Source organism: Manacus vitellinus, unplaced genomic scaffold (assembly GCF_001715985.3).
Source record: "Manacus vitellinus isolate BGI_N305 unplaced genomic scaffold, ASM171598v3 scaffold_28_pilon, whole genome shotgun sequence".
NCBI classification, from domain to species: Eukaryota; Metazoa; Chordata; class Aves; order Passeriformes; family Pipridae; genus Manacus; species Manacus vitellinus.
In genome coordinates, this window is record NW_021940122.1 from 8,936,175 (window position 1) to 8,948,396 (window position 12,222).

Here is a 12,222-nt window from a genome sequence, read left to right on the forward strand (position 1 = left end):
TCTGAGTGTGACTGCTTGTTTGGCAGAGACTGACCGGAACCCAGAGGCTTTCCCCTCGCCAGCAACACATTCGTCCCCGTTTCCCTTCTTCACCATCCGCGCGAGAGGCATCCCGCCCCAGGAAAGCTCTCCAGCTATTGGAACGAGCCTCAGGTTCCGGGTGCCCCCAAATCGCCCGCGGGCTGAGGGTATGAGGGCATGCGCAAGGGGGGTCAAATGTGGCCTCTTTTAAAATAGCAGGGCCGAGCAATAGCCTCAGAGTCAAAAATGCCTCCGTAGCAATTCAGATTGGAAGTTTTCTTCTTTACAGATGTTTTGTGGCATATCGGTCTATTTGTTAAGATTCCCCTGTGCCTTGGTAATCCTGCCCTGCCGTATTTTACTCGCTCTGCATTGATGTGGTTTCTCCTCTTGCCTTTCAGGATTATAAAAATCTCTCCCTCTCCCTTCCTCTCTTTTCCCTCTATAGCTGGGTTTCAGAGAAATGTTGGTTAAACCTCATTTGCTGCTTTCTTTCTCCCGTGATGGCAAATTCGGCGTCATTTGTGGACTTGCCTAATGCAAACACTGCTTTAAGAAGTATTTCAAGGCATTTTATTGTTGCTCTGCGGTTCTTTGATGTGGCCTATAGGCACCAATTGTTGATGTCTCCCTGCGACTCCTCAGTGTTAGCATCTCATTTCTGTCTCTTCTTCCTCCTCCCTCCGCATTTCTCCCCTTTTAAAAATAAGAATTTTGAAGGGTCGCGACAGATCCCACCACCTCACCCAGGAGTCAGTGCTGTTCCATTTCCAGGGAAGGGCCACTTCTAGCAGTACCAGGCTGCCCCCTACCCTGGAGAGCACAGATTTCCCTGTCCTCAGACGGCAATGGGGGGGGGCCGTGTGCCTGACCGCCAGTTGGCAGGTCGCCTGTCCCCCACGGGCACCTCACCTTCCCGCTGGTGTGCTGCTCTCCCTGCATCTCTCTCTGCGGCAGGGGAGTCAGCGAGCGGCCTGCACTGCGCAGGGGAGAGGGGACTGCGGCAGCGCGGGACCCTCCACTCCCGGGGCCACTCGGGCGGTGACACGCCAGCCCACGCGGGGCCCCAGCTTGCGGGGAGGTGTCTGTCTGGGCCCTTTCGCCCGCGACCGGCAGCTGCAGCCGTCTCGCCCCTTGGCAGCAGCGGGATCAAAGCCAGATCTTTGTGCTCACATGGGTCCAGGGGGCCTTACAACGAAATCCTGCTCACATGCAGGTGCTGTACGTCCCTTTCCACCCGCGCAGAGGGAGAAGAGCGCATCCTTTGCGTAACCCGAGTGGGGCGCTGCCAGGCTTGGCAAAAGCACAGCCCGGGCCGAACTCCTTCCAGCGTGGGCTTTGGAAACATTTTCACGGGGGCACGATGGAATCGAGAGCCACTTTCACGCCTTGCGTGGTCTGTAGGGACAGTGGGCTGATCTGGGTCGGTATCTTTGGAATGGAAAAGCCAGGCAGCGACAGTGATTGCCCAACAGGAAAATCACCTGCGTAAAATGCTGATGATTCAACATGGCCCTGTTTTTTCAGTTGGAGAGTGATGGGGTCGGTGTCCCTCGGGTTCACCAGGAAAGCACAGTCCTCTTACCCTTGCTTCCATTTGATTTTCTTCAGCAAAATAAACTCCTGACCTCCGCATAGGTGGCTGTCTCTCGAGAGTCAAGCCCTTAGGCAGGTGTCTGTGGCTCGGTCAGAGTGGGGGCGGCCGGAGAAGCCCTCCCAGCCCTTCCGAAAGAGGCAGTTGTCAGTCTGCTGCTCCTGTCCGGCCGATCTTAGCATTGCCCCTGCCATCCCTGCGGCCCCGGCGGCAGCCATGACCCTGAGGACCGGGATGCCGGTCCAGGCTCCTCTGGGCAGGAGGGAGCAGACAACAGAGAGGCAGCGGGTCGGGCTGGCTTTGGTAACGCCAGACTACTCATCGCTTCTCTGAGCTGGAAGCGTTGGAAGAGACAAGAGGTTTATGGTTTTGTCTGGGGCAACCCGTTTTTGAGGAACGCTCAAAGAGGGCTGTCCGTGCACCAGTGAAGGCAGAGGGCTCTCACACATCGGAGGGGCAGGCACTGATCTCTTCTCTCTGGTGACCAGTGACAGCACCAGAGGGAATGGCATGAAGCTGTGTCAGGGTCGGTTTAGTTTGGATATTAGGATAAGGTTCTTAACCCAGAGGGTGGTTGGGCACTGGAACAGGTTTCCCGGGCAGTGGTCACAGCACTAACCCTGACAGAGTTCAAGAAGCATTTGGACAACGCCCTCACTAGGCACACGGTGTTATTCCTGGATCTGTCCTGTGCAGGGCCAGGAACTGGACTTCGGTGATCCTTGTGGGTCCCTTCCAACTCAGTATATTATATGGGTCTATGATTCTATGATCTCCCTCCTGCTCTGATGAAGTGGAGTCGGGATCACCTGCCAAGCCGGGTCCCGGCCCTCGCCACTTCCGCAGCCGAGATTTTAACAGCTCCTGGGCTCCTCACAACCCGACGTGTGCGCTCCTCTCTCCGTGGCATTCCGCCCCTCCGCCAGCCCTGGGCAGGCGCATAAAAGGGAAGGTCCCATCGCACGCTCAGCCAGCCCCATATGCACTGCCAAAGACTTCTTCCTTGTGAACGAGCAGGGATGTAAGACTAGCCCTGAGCAGATGTTCCAGCAACCAGGTTCGCTCGGAGAAAAAGCCCCGTTCTTCCCCGCCGTCTCATTCCTGCGCTCTCGGTGCTCGCTCGCTCGCTCCCGCCTCCCCGGGCCTCCCCGCGCGGCCCGATGACCTCATCCTCGGCATGTTTGCCATTACGCTTTGAGTTATCCAACCATTTTTTAAAATAAAATAAAAAAAAATTAAAAAATATAAATTGCTGCTTTGTGAGATCAAAGTAACGATTTCTGCTGCATCTGGAAACTGGAGAAAAAAATTGGAGCAGCAACAGTTGCACAACTTCAAAGTGGTTTTTAACAATGATTTTTCTCCTTCCTCTCCTCCCCAATCTTTCAAGTATCAGATAAAGACAATGGGATCTGTGGCTGTTTTCCAAAGAAATAACCTGCCTAAAGGGCCGCACAAAATAAGTAGACAGGAAACACCTTACACGGCTTTCTTCTTTCGATCAAATAGAAATAATGGGAAACTCGTCTTTCTACTCGCCCCAATCCCGTCACTACTGAACTGCGTCTGCGGACTGTGTTATAACGTGTAGGGAAACGAGTTTCAGGCTCGGGCTGCCACTAAGTCTTTTTTCTTTTATAGAGGTTTCTAACAACCCAGCACATGCCCCGTATAACACAGCAGCCGAGTGTAACCCAATAACTTGCAGAGAAGGAGCAGAGAGCGGCGGTGAGGGGAAGATTTCACCAGCAGACACGCTCGGGCTGACAGGAGATGCAGGCGACGGAGAGAAGCAGGTCCCGGGTTTGATTGTTTATTAGTAGGGATATGCCTGCCCCGGTACCCTAGCGATCGTGGACCCTAAGAAAGGAGCAGAGCCAGCGGGGAAACCGCGCACTCCTCAAGCCCAGCTCCCTGCAGGGTCACTTCTTCGGGCGCTCGGCGGCCCTCAGTACCACCTCTTTAGTTTTCCAAAGAGAAACACCGTGACATTCCCCTTCCCCCCTCCTGCCCTCCCCTTCTCCACCGTGTCCCTTAAGCCCCTGGATCGGGGCGGAACGATGCTCGCAGTGAAATGCTGAGGCCGTAAAGGGCAAGCCCGCAGAGGCGGCGGCTCTATTGGCTTCGACCCTGCGCTCCTGACCCGGTGCCTCCCCCACACTTGTCCCTTTTGCCCCCTTAACGACTTCAGGACAGTGCCTTTGAACTTGGAGCATAGGAGAAACCCCCGTGGGCTGGGCGGTTTCTTGTGACAGGGAAAAAGACGATCGTGACTCCTCAGTGTCAGGAGATGTATCTGGAGCCCCGGGAACAGAAACCTCCGCGAAGTTTTTAAAGTTAATGGACAAGCATAGGAAAGAGGGAGAAGGAATCACCCAGGGAACCGTGAAAGAGAAATAGCAACGCTTTGTCATCTGCTCGGGAAAATAAGAGTAGCCCCATGTTCCCCCTCAGGTAGCAAAAAGGCCGACCTGAGTCAGCAGGAGCGAAAAAGCAGCGCACGGCCGGGGCAGGGGCTCTGGGCCTTTAGTTGCAGGTCTGCAGGCGATCCTTCCCCTCCCAATGCCAACTGCACCAGCGGTGGAGCTGCGCGATTCTCAGCTCTGCTTCGTGGCCGCCTTTCCTGCTGGCCCGGGAGATTCCCACGTAGGCCCCGCCGGCAGATGTGACACCTCTGGTTCACACCTTCCCCCCTCCGCCCTTTCACTGGGCATGTGGGTCGGCCGCATGCCATGTACAGTGTAGGCTTTACTAACCGGCTTTTATTGTAGCTGCATTTTCTCTGGTTTTCGCATCGGGTTTTTACTCCTTATTTTGATTTTTAAACGCACGGCTAGGGCGGACGTCGTCTAGCCAGTGTTATGCGATTAATTCTCTTTGAGGTTGCAAAGGTTTGCAGACTCTCCATCCCCTCTTTAGGTTTCACGACCGATCCCTGGCGACTTGGTTTCCAGGTTTGCACGTCGCGGCTTATAAGCGACGCTTCAAAGTCCGCCTTTTCCTTTTAACGTCGGCGTTGGAAAACAAGTTTAGCGAACACTTCCCACTTCCCGAGAGACCGTCACAGCGAACCATCCCCAAAGCCTCTCTGGAGAGAAGGCACCTCGGCGGCACCACGTGAAGCGTGAAGACCTGCTGTCCCACCAGCTCTCGGGAGCTTTACAGCACAGTCCCCTACGGTTTGCGGCCGTAAATCCCTCCGGAGCTGCAATAAGAGCTCGACCCTCCAGCCTTTGCGCACGCCCTACAAATAATCATCATAAAGAGCTACAGAGCAAACGTTTCGGGGTCGGGATCTCCACAGCTGCAAAGCTTCCCTCCTACACAGTTTCACGGCTAACGCCGAGCGGCTCATCCTTTAGGAGAGCACCTTTTCTTCAGCGTATTGCCATATTCTAAAATATGACTCTCTAGAAACAGAGCTGGGCTGGCAGCATTAATTCTTCTGGTCCTCCAGCCCTGATATGAGATTTCGAAATTGTTCATCTCCCATTTGTAGTGGAAGATACATCACAAAATAAGGGGAAACACAAGGGGGTAAACGATTTCAGAAATCAGCTCATGTTTATTTCCGGAGAAAAAGATTCCAAGCAACAAACCAATCAACAATAAACCGGAAACCTATTTCAAATGCGTCTAGAAGATCAATGTTATCTGTTTTCACATACTCGGGGATTGACACCTCGTTTACATGCTGCCGCGGCTCGAGAGCTTTTTACGGGTCTGTGTTCGTATATATATATACATTTCCTTGAGAGAAGCCCTCTGAATTTTGAGTGTTGTGACTGGGTTTTGGTTTGGGGGCCTTAGAAATTCAGGAGGGAGATGGGTATTTCTTTGTCTTATTACCGAAGTAAGAACGAATTCAGGGGGGTTTGGGTGTAAACCCATCCAAAATAAAGTGAAAAGGACTTGAGTACTCAGCGATTTGACCTGTGTTGCCTGTCCCAGAAAGCCCAACTCCAAAGGTAGATAGACGGACAGATACATGGACAGACTAGCGGGCAGGGACAAGAACAGATTTTATAAGTTAGAAAAGGGAGTTTGAGTTCAGCCTGGAAAGGGGTGGCACAGTTCTGAGAGTGGAGTTCACTCGGAATCGTTTATTTGGATGGAAGTATACATCGCTTTTGCAGGCACTGCTTTGCTAGAAATAAAACTGCACCAACACTTCCCTGTCAAGTTCAGAGAAAGAAGGAGAACGCGGAGTAAACTGTTCCTTATCAGTTGAAGATAAAAATCACACTCCAGACAAGATGGCCTGGTAGCTCAGACACAGCACAAAGAGGGGTCACAGTCAGGGGCTCATACTCACCCCCTCTGCCTTGCCAGTGGGTCCTGTGGAGACAACACTTCTAGATGCCTTCAAACAGAAACCAGGCACGGACACGGCAGCCTAACGCACCCACACGCACACAGAGGACGTTCTCCCCCCACGCGCACACACACACACAGCGACACACGTGGCGTGAAAGGCAGGAGAGCCCCTGAGTGCGGGCTCCAAGCTGAGATAAATTTCGGGAGCGGTGAGGGGAGTCCTCGCAGTCCCGCTGCTCTCTCGGGACCGGGAAGGGGGGAGATTTGCTGGTACACGGCTGCGAGATTTTGTGTCGGCCGCAGGGTTCCCAAATACGCCTTCCCAGGCGGGGAGTCCCCGGCTCTATCAGGGCTCCACGGAGGCCGTACCTGGTGGTGGCTGCGGGCAGGCTGCCAGACAATTCCTCCCCTCGCCTGCCCTCTGCCTTCACCCCTGTAAGGTACGCCCGAGCTGCATGCCAGACCCACGCTCACAGCACTCCCGGCTCTGCACGCATCCTCTCTCATACGCAGCACTACAGAAGTACCTTCCTTCTGTATTTTTTTCTTTATATATTTTTTTTTCCACACGAGCTCTTAACTCTTATTCTTGTTCTGTTTGTCATGAAAATTGATCACTCCGTGCTTAGCCTATTTTCAGTAACAGCAGCAACAAATTTCCAGGGCATATTTAGCTGTGTCCTAAAGATAGACTCACTTCTCCGGAATCGGCTTTAAAGTGCATTTTACCTAGACTTAGTTTAATATCTCTGCCCAAACAGATCTCCCAAAACATTCTATACCATTGCAGCGCCTTAGAACGTGCAAGGAGTCAAATATTTATTAATATGCCTTTCCCGGCTCAAAGCTGCCCAGCTCTCAAGAATTAGGGGGAAAAAACTAAACCATATGTGTACAACGCCACATTTTGTATTGCACTATAAGATAAAGAGCTTTGCCGCATCTATTCAATGGAAGTCATTAAAACGAAAGCCCGTGAAGATTATAAACGTATTTGGGAGGCAAATGCTTGTTTTGAAAAGTTATTTCGGACATCACAACGCCTGGTTGAGTTCGCGAGGCGCTACGAGAATCGGTGATGTATGTGCTTCAGCCGCCTGAAATAAAAGATGTTGAAAAGGTACTCGACGGGACTGATCCCTGGGACCTCGAGAGAAGACGGGTACGGAGACACCCCGCTCGGGATGAGCACCAGAGGGGCAGGGGAGAGACCGGCTGCTCTGAGCCGCAGGAGTGACCCGCTACCCGCCCTCGGCACTGCAGCGCCGCAGGCTCCAGCAGCCGGAGCCTCCGCCGAAGGCGTGGGGAGATCGGCAGGACTCGCCAGGCTTTGCCGAGAGAAGAATGAAAATGAGCAGCGGGATTTATTTATGGCAACTAACGTTGCACCCTGCACGGAACGGTGCTCAAGTCTTCATTTCTCGAAACGTACCAATTCACTAATTGTTTTTTATTTTCTTTCCCCTCCCGAATTGCTTTTCGTTGTAGGGAAGTTGCCGCAATTTTCCCCGCGGAGATGCCTGAAAAGAGCGAGCACTGCAGCCAGCCGCTGTTGCCTCCCCCGCTTGCCCTACGCACGCTGTCTCCGGGGTATTTCCACGTGAGCCTGGAGTTTTGCCTCTCGCTAATCCCAAAGTGCTCAAATGATCAAGGGCAATGATACATGACGGGGTGCTCGGTAACTCGCAGATGTATTCCCTGTGTCAGCAAAACACACTCGCTTTGGCCCAACAGGATGAAGACAGTCATTGCCTTGCATTAACCCTCCCTCGAAAGTCCCTGAATGGGGACACTGAGGCGTGTAGTCCTGCCCACCCACGGGCTTGGGCCCCCAGGAGGACAGCAGAGGCGAAGGGCTCTGGGGTCGCCCCTCTCCTCCATCACCTCTCCCGCCACGCCGGGGCTTGGAGACTGGCAGTGCTCCGACTCCGCGGAGGTGAGGAGATGCGGGGCCACACGAGATTTAGCATCGCAGTGCAAGTCTGAGAGGGGCTCCAGCTTGGGATACACAGGCAGGATCAGACGTGGCTTTCCAAACCTCACGTCTCTGCTTTTTTATTCCGAAGACATATTTAGAAAGCCCCAGCAGAGGCAGTGGGGAACGAATAAAGCTAAGAAAGAGGAAAAAGCCGTGTATTGGAGCTCGTACTGAACAAAAGAAGGTTGGTAGACGTCTTTATCTGCCGACGCGTTCACTCTGCCCTCGCTGCAATTAGCAGGATCAGGTGTATTTTACCCTGTCGCTCCTATTGCGGACTCTTGAAAACAAAGTAATGAAAGGTTTCCCTGACAGCGTTTGCACGCTTCTCCCTCTTTCCCCACGTTACGGAGGTGACGGCTTGGGCCACTCTTCGTCTCGTCTCGTATTTTTCGTGTTAAGGGAAGCGGGGAGGACTTAGTAAATAACTCTCGATGAGCAGATCTGACCGCCGCTGCACAAACCCCTCACATAAATTTTTAAACCGCTCGGCCTCTGAAATCATCCCCAGCTTCCGGCTCGCTTGAGAGAAAGCGCTGGGGAATAATCGTCAGGAGAGGGACGGACCGAGAGGGACTGGAGTCACCCTCCTTTCCCCTGCAGGGCTTCACTACCCCGAAAAAGGAGCAGGGCTGCCCCTTTTTCTGTTCTGAAATCTACTTGAGGGAGAAGAAAGAGCCCTTCGGATGCGGAGATGTCGGGGTAGCCTTCAGTGCTGGGGCTGTGTCCCGTGCAGTAAGCAAGCATCGTCCCAGAGGGAGGCAGGGAGAGGATAAGGGGCTCGGAAAGGCCCTTGACGTGCAACTTGAGCGTCGAGACGCCTCCTTTTTAACATTTGGGAGCCCAGAGGCTACACGGGAGCTCGGGGACACAGACCAGCCCCTGCGCGGAGCAGCACAGTACCGCAGCACCGGGCTGTTGGGAGACCTCCGCACTCGCCCCGCCATACGGGCTGAGCCGGGCTCCCTCCCGCGGGGGACTAGTCTGAAAGCCTGAGCTGCACCTCCTTGCACCCTCGGAGCTCGGAGTCCGCTCCCTCGCCTTGGTCAGAGCAATGGGACGCTGCTTAAGGCAAACCCAGGTCCTGGGCTGGGAGCGGGAATGATGGGTGTGCCCCCCCGCAGCACCCCCGAGCCCGCGGCTGCCCCCTGGCGCCCTTCGCCGCGCACTGCGCTCCCCCGCCCGCGGGAACACTGGCGGGACGCGCCTTCCCCCGCGGAGGAGAAGCTCCTTCCCACCCACGGAGGCCGAGCAACACTCCCCACCTCTGCTTAACTCCTGTGACAACTTCCCCGCCAAACCAGTTTTCTCCACTGGCCCCTAGTTTCGAGGCGGGGAGCGGCGAGAGAGGCCTGCAGCAACAGCACCCTAGGGATACCCTGCTGCAGTGCAAGGGCCAAGAGCAGAGGGACCAGCTCCCTAAAAAAACCCCAAGACCAACCCAAACTATTTACTATTCAGGAAATCCAGTAATTTCCCCCCCCCTCCCCTCCCTGTAGTGGCATTACCCTTCTTTTGATATCAGATCCTTGCAGAGGCCCTTGCATTCAAGCTGCAAGGAGACAAAGATTAAGGAGCTGCAGTAGAGATTGTGGTGTAAGTTTCTTTTGGGATCTTTTCAGGCATTTTGCAGCAGAACAAAGAGTATCAAGTTAGAAAGCAATAGCCTACAGGTTTCTGTGAAGCAGACAACTTTGATGCTGTCACTGGATGCATTATTTATTACTCTGTACTGAACTGTCTGCCTTCCAGTACTTTTCACTGTATTTATTTATGCCACAAGCACCACTAACAGAGCATCTCAGGAAGAAATACTGTAACTAAGTGCCAAGTGAGGCCATCTTCAACTGGAAGGCTCAAAATGCTTGGCAAATATTAGTTTAGCCTCCCAATATCTGTGCAATTAAGTCTCCTATGCCTCATTTACAGTGAGGAAACTGAGGCAAAGCACAGTTAACCTCAAATGCACCAAAGAAATAAAAAGTAAAATATGTTTTTCGACTTTCTTTGCTTAACCAAAGAGCAAAACTCTTCTTTGGAGAAAAAGTAGTAAAGAAACAGAAAACTGCAAGGCAGACAACAAAGACCCAAATCACATTAAAAACAACATACCAAAATGGCCTTGCTGATGCACATTTCACTGTTTCCTATGAAGCTGTAGTAAAACTTTCTATGAAGCTGATAGGGAATATTCTCTATTTATTTTAATTCTCATCTGCAGCTACATTACTTTTTTTTTTTCTTTTTTAAACTGAAGAGAGGTAACCTTACAGCACCCATTAAATCTTCTCAGGCCACCCAGAGATCTCCCTTGACAAACTAAGCATCTACTGAAACATCCTCACACTTCAGCTAATCCATCTCCTCAAAGGCAAGCAGAAAGTAGAGTGAAGCCCTTTGAGTCAGAGCTTTATTGGCTTAAACGAAAAAGTGAAGTTTCTATTCCTGCCAGCGTGTGATGCTGGTAAACAAAGTGGATTAAAAGAGCAGTGAGCTCATCACCTCAATTTTGTTCTCAGGATATACAGATACATTGCACCTCTGAAGTCTATTTTAACAACACTGTCTGTAGGAACTAAACCCGTTAGAAATAAGACCCCCGTAAAAGCACATTTCATCTTCAGCAGAGCCAGAACAACCCACACACAAGTCAGCAACACATCTGAATTCACAGAATCACAGAATGGGTAAAGTTGGAAGGGACCACAGTGGGTCATCTGGTCCAACCTCCCTGCTCAAGCAGGGTCATCCTAGAGCACATTGCACAGGACTGTGTCCAGAGGCTTCTTGAATATCTCCAGTGAGGGAGACTCCACAACCTCTCTGCTCAATCTGTTCTAGTGCCTGGTTACTCACACAGTAAAGAAGTTCTTCCTCATGTTCAGGTAGAATTTCCCATGTTCCCGTTTCTGCCTGTTGCTTCTTGTCCTATTACCTGGCACCACCACGAAAAACCTGGCTCCATCCTCTTGACATCCTCCCTGCAGATACTTAACAGACATGGATGAGGTCTCAAACATCTCTTCTCGAGGCTGAAGAGGAACAACTATCTCAGACTTTCCTTCAAGGAGATTCAAGATCTTCAGAATCCCCCCACATCCTTGGGCCATTTTGGCAATGGGTTATTAAACAATAAAATGATACTTTCCCAACAGGCCACACCAACACTGCGCAAACTGCGGCCTTCATGCAGCACATGTAGAAAATCGATCCACTTCACAGTTTCCTTCTAAGAGGGTTCATGATGCTGAACATAAGCCAGGAGTGTTGCAGTTTGGATCAGTTGTCTCAACAGCAGCAGCAATCCCCTCCAACCAGCAAGGCACTTCTTTCTTGTCTGCCAACGTGCCTGCCTAGTGAATGCGCTACCTCTGAGACAGAAATGGGTTTAGTCATTCCTGTCTGGCGCATTCAGCCTGTGAATACACAGTAACTCCCATGCTTCTTGAGAAGTGTTCTTAGTGTGATGGGGAGAAGCCTTCTGTACATCAAAATTAGTTAAACCATGGTCCTTTGAGATGCCTTGCCCATGTGGATTCCACATATGCTCCAGAAATGTATGACTGATTAGTTTAAGAGACACAACCACTGGAGTTCAGCATTATATCTGCACACCTTGCTTCTCGTTGCAAGAGAAAAGCGTAACCTACATTTAAGAGCAAGAATCTCAGGAGTAACTTTCTGACCAGAAGAGATGGAAGGCAGGGCATACAACATGTGACTAGCATGTCTTGAAGAACAAAAAAAATATCCTACCTTTTCCCCCCTGAACATCCACACAACTTCAACATGGAGGGTGTGCAGTTATGTCAGTAACAGAAAGTTCATGAGGACTGTCTAAAAACAATGAATGCCATACTGCCACTTGCAGTTTGCATTTGGTCTACAAGCCTAAACAGAAAATTGCTTATTTTCCCATTCTTGCTGTAGGAACATCTGCCAGACAGGCCATGAAGGAATAAATGTGGGCAGAGCAAACCCCAACCCACTCATAGATCTTCCTTGGCTTGAATACTCAAGAGGCACTTATTGAAATCTTTGTTATTCATTCAGCAAACACCATGAAGAGACTCTTGAAATACATATGAACAACTGTTTCCAGTCACAATAAAAAGTCGGTCTCACAACATTCAACATATAGATTTTACTTTAGATTTTACTTTACTCAGAGAGGGATGTGGCTTTGGGAAGGAAGCATGAAGGTAAACAGGGTGAATGAAACCAGAAACCTCCTACACCAGAAATTCTGGATAATGCCAAAGAGTAGCCTTGTTTTGATAAGTTTCATGTGTATTTAGCTTAAAAATTTCTT